General features: G+C 36.0%; 1 long non-coding RNA gene across 1 annotated transcript; it reads left to right on the forward strand.

Annotated features, from left to right (window-relative positions):
- Positions 1 to 2,300: 2,300 nt before the first annotated feature.
- LOC107793168 (uncharacterized) lies at positions 2,301 to 5,058 on the forward strand. Its single transcript, XR_001649655.2, has 2 exons — positions 2,301 to 4,085; positions 4,566 to 5,058. It is a non-coding gene; the product is annotated as an uncharacterized LOC107793168 (long non-coding RNA).
- The last annotated feature ends 946 nt before the right edge of the window (positions 5,059 to 6,004 follow it).

Raw genomic sequence — 6,004 nt, forward strand, 5'->3', positions numbered from 1 at the left:
GAATTCACATAGTATCGCCTATGTTGAGATTCAGGCCTTGGTTCCCAAGGTCATTACTCTTCTCTTCGACTTCTAGACTATCCCATTGAGGGTGTATATGGCATATGGCTATTATGGGACATTTATTCCTCTTGAGACATAGTTATCTTCCTGGGCCGAGGGTCTACCGAAAACAGCCTCTCTACCTTCTTAAAGGTAAGGTTAAGGACTGTGTACGCTCTACCCTCCCCACACCCCACTTGTGGGACTACACTGGGTATACTGTTGTTGTTGTAAACATAGTTATCTAATCAAAAAAAAAAGTCCTCTAGAGATAGTTCTGATCTACTAGCCTCCTCCAGAGGTAATTCCTCCATTGCTTTTTGCTAAAATTATAGGCTAAAGATCCTCAAATTACTTTGAGGTTTGAAGTCCATTCTTTCCTTTTGGGTTAAACAATTGGACAGTCTTTAGATTCTTCGTAGAACTGTAGTCAGCACGAAATATCATTAGATGCCTGGGCAACAATTAAGTTGTTCGTTCATTATGATAAAACGACCAAATGAACCTTGCACCTAGCATAGGAATAATTTAATTTATGTTTCTTAAAAATCGAGTCAAACCGAACTGTTAAGTGTGAACACCTTGTTTGAAGTTGATTAATTTTTCTAACTTAAAAGAAGCTTAACCAATTACTGTAATATCTTCCTTTTTGGATTTGTCTGCAATAACCATCTGTGCCCTTTAGCCAAATAATTATTGTAATCTTCTCTTTGTTTATTTTCAGTTAATGTAATCTTCTATTATTCAAAAGTAGTAAAATGCATTTATCGCCAAGTGAAAACACTTCATCATTTCACACTTTCTGGTTGGTTATAAATGGTGAAAGATTCATACCCTAACACGTGTTTATTTATTTTCAGATCGATCAATCTCGTTCCTTTTTCTTTCTTAGATGCTAGAAATGGTGGTCCGTCTCATCAAATGATAATCTTTCATGTTATATGTAAGGAGAATGACAAACCTGACAAATATGTGTGACCATCTCTAAAAGAAAGAATACAGTATTGCCTGGTGTTTAGATAAACTTGTCATTTCATTTACAAAAGAATGCCCTGTATGTGAGAAAAATGTCATATCGTTTTCTTGAAAAGACACATTTGCCAGGCTTGTGATTTTCCTTTAATGGCATGGAAAGTATTATCAACCGGTGAGTGGACCTCCATTCATCTGAGTTGGAAAACGGAACAGGTCATTGATCGGATACTTCTCCGGTGCTGAAGCTGGAGCACTTTCACCGATTGTCAAGATTCCGATGATGTTTTTGAGTTGGTGAAATTGTTTTTTTCTTTAGAACCCTAGATTGATTAACCCTTTGAGTGAATCTTATCCTTTTCCATGATAATTTCTTGTTTTTGTGTGTGCGCAGATTTTGGAACCTTATTAACTGCTTCGATTTGATTACCAAATCTTGAATCCTAAATTGCTTTTAGAAGAAGCTAGGAAGATTTTGATAATGTATTTTCTGGAAATTATTCATTTATTGACTGTTGTGCTGTAGTTATATATAAATTCGAACTGTTAGAAGATTAATGTAGCTTACTAGTGCATCCACTAAACCATAGATGAAATGGATTTGAATTATTTTACTGATTAGTAAGCTCTATTGCAGGAAAAGGAAATGTTTCTAAAACTCCATGATAGGATTGCTTAGTAAATGATTTCATATTCATCTTTGATAAAATTGTCTTGTTACTGACCTGCTCTTTTTGAGCTTCTGTCAGTATTATCTTATTCTGTATTTGTTACTTGGCGGACTTTGGGTTTCCTTCAACACTTTCACATACGGATGGCTCATTTGAAGGAGTTTCTCCTGAAACGAGAGCCCTTCCAAATGTAAAACCTGTTTGGATACGTCCTGCTATTCTAGATTCATAAATGTGTGAGGACAAGCGGCCACTCTGCAATTATCTTTGGTATATGTAAGGAATAGATTGCATGATGATGATGATATATCTGAACAACGTGGAGAAGGGAGACTCGTAATCCTGAAGTGTTATCAGGTTTTGGTGCACAAGGTAGCATACCGTCGAGGAGAAATTTTACGTACTAAATTTTACAATTTATATACGTGTAGGCCATAGTGTTCTCCCTTGTCTCATAAATAGTCAAAACCATAGGTGGCATCCCTTTCCTTGTTAAATGTATATAGAAGCTTTTGATACTCTTATATATAAGTAGCTCTTTAGAACAAAACAAAGTTGACCTACTGTAGAAATGGTGGTCGTCTTATTGACCGATACAATTTTCTTGTTATATTATAAGGAGAATTACAGACCTGATAAATATGTCTTCCATCATGTCCCGAGTTTCCTATAATAAAGTACTTCTTTCTTAAAAAGGGCATGTTCTTTTCGTTTTTTGGAAATTGACATATTTGTCAGGCTTGTGATTCTTCTTGAATGGCATAAGAAATGGTATCAATCAGTAACTTAATCTCCATGCATCTGAGTTGAATTTCCGGTGCCGGCGATCTTTCGACGGTTTTTTAAGAATCTGGTGATTCTCTTTTAGTAGGTACATTTTTTTTCTTCAAAATCGTAAATTTATTAACCCCTTTGAAATCCTAGTAGCTGCTTCGATTTAATTCCCAAATTTTGAACCCTAAATAGCTATAATTAAAATTGATCATTAAGAGTAAGTTGCTTAATGTGTTCTTAATTGATTGGACTAATTTAATTTTTTATGTCTACTATGAGTTTAACAAGCATTTCTGATTTTGAAGTTAATAACTTTGTGCTATGAGAAGTATTTTAACTATGGCTGCTGTGTCGTTCACTGTTAATTTTCTTCTAACAATTTTACTTCTTTTGCATACTTTATCAGTGATTTTCAGTCTCGTAATGATTATTCCAATCCATTTCTTATTATTTTGAACTTTTTATTTTTGAAGTCTGTTGTGATTACACGTGATTATCAAATTTAGTTGCAGGTATGTGGAATGTTTCTCAAGGTTCATGATATGATTACTTAGTTACTGATTATTTTCATATTTGCTGAAATTGACTTGTTAATTTACCTGTTATACATGTTATGGTGCACAATGTAGCAGCCTGTCAAGGAAAAATTTTATGTGCTAGATTAAAAAATAATGGGCAGCCTGGTGCGCTAAGCTTCCGTTATGCGGGTCGGGGTTCGGGGAAAGGATGGACTACAAGGGTCTATTGTAAGCAACCTTACCATGCATAGCTACAAGAGGGTGTTTCCACAGCTCGAACCCATGACCTTTTGGTCACATAGCAACAACTTTACCAAGGCCCCCCTTCTTTTACGTGCTAGATTGAGGTAGTTTATTTCTTGGGCAACACGTTAAGGTGATAGTATGCTCTCATATCTCAGAATAGTCAATGCTATAGCTGGCTTCCCTTTCTTATTAAATATATGTATATGTAAAAATTTGGATGATCTTGTGTGTAATTAGCTATTTACAGCCGAATAAACTTGATCTACTGCACAATTTTAGAGTTTCTGTAGACATTTGGAGCAGATTTCATTGTCACTTTAGAACATAGGTATGCTTGTTCTAATTATGAAAACAAGATTTGTAGATGAAAATTTGTGACAGAGACATGAATGCATCTACGTTAGGCATCAATTGCATATCAGAATTCCAACGATATTGCCTCAGCAGATCTGATGCAATGCTTTAGCTCTAGCACTTTCTTAACTTTCTCTGTCTCCGGCTCTTTGGGGTGTATTTGCCTATATGGCATACTGCTGTTATGGAACATTTGTTAATCTAGAGACACAATGTTGATAGTTCTGAGCTACTAGCCTTCTCCACAAGTGATTCCACCAAGAAATCCTTTCTTTCCTTTTGGATTAGAGGTTAAGGTTGTCAGCACTAGTCCTTTATCATTTTTCATCTGTCTTATCAGTGGAAGGCATGGTTTTCCTTATTCTACTATCTTTTGCTCCAGCTCTTTTCCTTTATTAGGTTTTGTGCATTACTTGAGTGCAGAAATGAATCTAATTTCACATGCTGGAGGTGTAAATTGCCCAGTGATATTTTCAGATTCAACAATATGCCATGAAGGAAAATCCTAGTAAGTACTTGAAAAGGTCTGCTAGTCGACTTTAATTTATAATGCTTTAGAAACTACTATTTCCTTTTGTAGACTTTATATTCAGTATTACATCACATGCTGGTAATTGAGTTTCTAAAAGAACCTAGCTCAAAGTAGAATGTAGCAGCATGCAGAATATTGAAGAATAGCACATATTATGGTTATGAAAAACAAGGAAAATTTCAGTGCAACTGAAAACTCCTAACAAAAGGTTGATCATTGAGAAACCCTTAGAATTTGAACAATGGCATAGAAAATGAGGATCTGCAGTTTCGACAGAAAGTAGTTGCAGATAATTGAAATCATTCTATATGAAGTTCATTTACCATATTTGTTTCTGAGCAGGTATGTTGTACCACTTTCATAGACATTTATTAGTAATCTGTACAAAATTTATGACTATTATAACAGCTTCATCACAAAAGGTTTTACTTCCCATTCCTCCTTGACCTCTTGCAGTATCCAGAAAGGAGATGATCCACGAAAGAATCTCACCCTGCTTCGCGAGGGGGCGGCCCAAATATATGCCGGCAGCTGCTTTTCAAACCAGTCTGTTCCTCCATTCAGAAGCAGTTGCTACTGAAAATGATATGGAACTAAGCAAGGGTGACAGCGATGCTGCCTCTTCATTCCTCCTTTGGTGCACGTAATTGGCTACATTTGATTTGACTGGTAAAAATCTATTCAAGAAGCCGCTTGCACTTATCTTCCTAGAGTTGGAATTCATGATGATTTCCAATTTTTCGTGTGCTAATGTCCACGCCATCTTCATGAATTCGGGCGATGGTCTCTGAATCGCCGAAAATTTTGTGGACTAATCAGAAACAACCTAATGAACAATAGTCATTGCTTCGCCATGACCATTATTTTTTGGCGCTTTTAGGGTCATAAAACAAAGATTCAGGACAATTTCTAATTTTTTATTTGCTAATGCCCATATCATCTTTATGAATTCGTGCGACGGACACCGAATCGCCTAAATTTTGTGGACCTATCAGAAACGACTTAATGAATAAAAGTCATTGCTTTTCCATGACTGTTTCTCTTTTTTGGCATTTTAGGGCCATATAACAGGAATTCAGGAAATTTTTTAATTTTTCATGTGCTTTTGTCCACGCCATGCTCATGAATTCGGATTACGGTCTCCGCGTCGCCTAAAATTTTGTGGGCCAATCAAAACAACCTAATAAACCATAGACATCACTTCCCCATGATTGTTCTTTATTTTTTGGCGTTTTAGGGCCATAAAATAGGAATTCAGTACGACTTTCAATTTTTCGTGTGTTAATGTCCGCGTCATCTTCTTGAATTTGGGCGATAGGCTTCGAATCAGCTAAAAATTTTTGTGCCCATAAAAAATGACCTAATGAACAATAGTCATAAATACGCCATGATTGTTACTCATTTTTTGGCATTTTAGAAAAACATGAATTTGGGATGATTTTCAATTTTTCATGTACTAATATCCATGACATCTTCATGAATTCAGACGACGGGTTTCGAATCGCCTAAAATTATGATAGTCCATCAGAAACAACCTAATGAACAATAATTATCGCTTCGCCATGACCGTTCCTTATTTTTGGCGTTTTAGGGCCATAAAATATGATTTAAAGACGATTTTCAATTTTTTGTGTGTTAATGTCCACGTCATCTTTATGAATTTGGGCAACTAGCTCTGAATCGCCTAAAATTTTGTGGGCCAATCAGAAACGATATACTGAAGGCGTGGGTTAATTTTTGTTACTTAGGACGGTTTTTTATGGCCGGCAAAATTGTAGGCTATTTGGGTCCGGTGGCCCAAGCCTATGTAGAAGGGGTGGGTTATAACACACAAAAATCTGCGAATCGAACGGATTTTTAGTTTTATTGCCTTAAAACGCCAAAAAACGAGTAAC

This window comes from Nicotiana tabacum, chromosome 16, assembly GCF_000715075.1.
Source record: "Nicotiana tabacum cultivar K326 chromosome 16, ASM71507v2, whole genome shotgun sequence".
Taxonomy (NCBI): Eukaryota; Viridiplantae; Streptophyta; class Magnoliopsida; order Solanales; family Solanaceae; genus Nicotiana; species Nicotiana tabacum.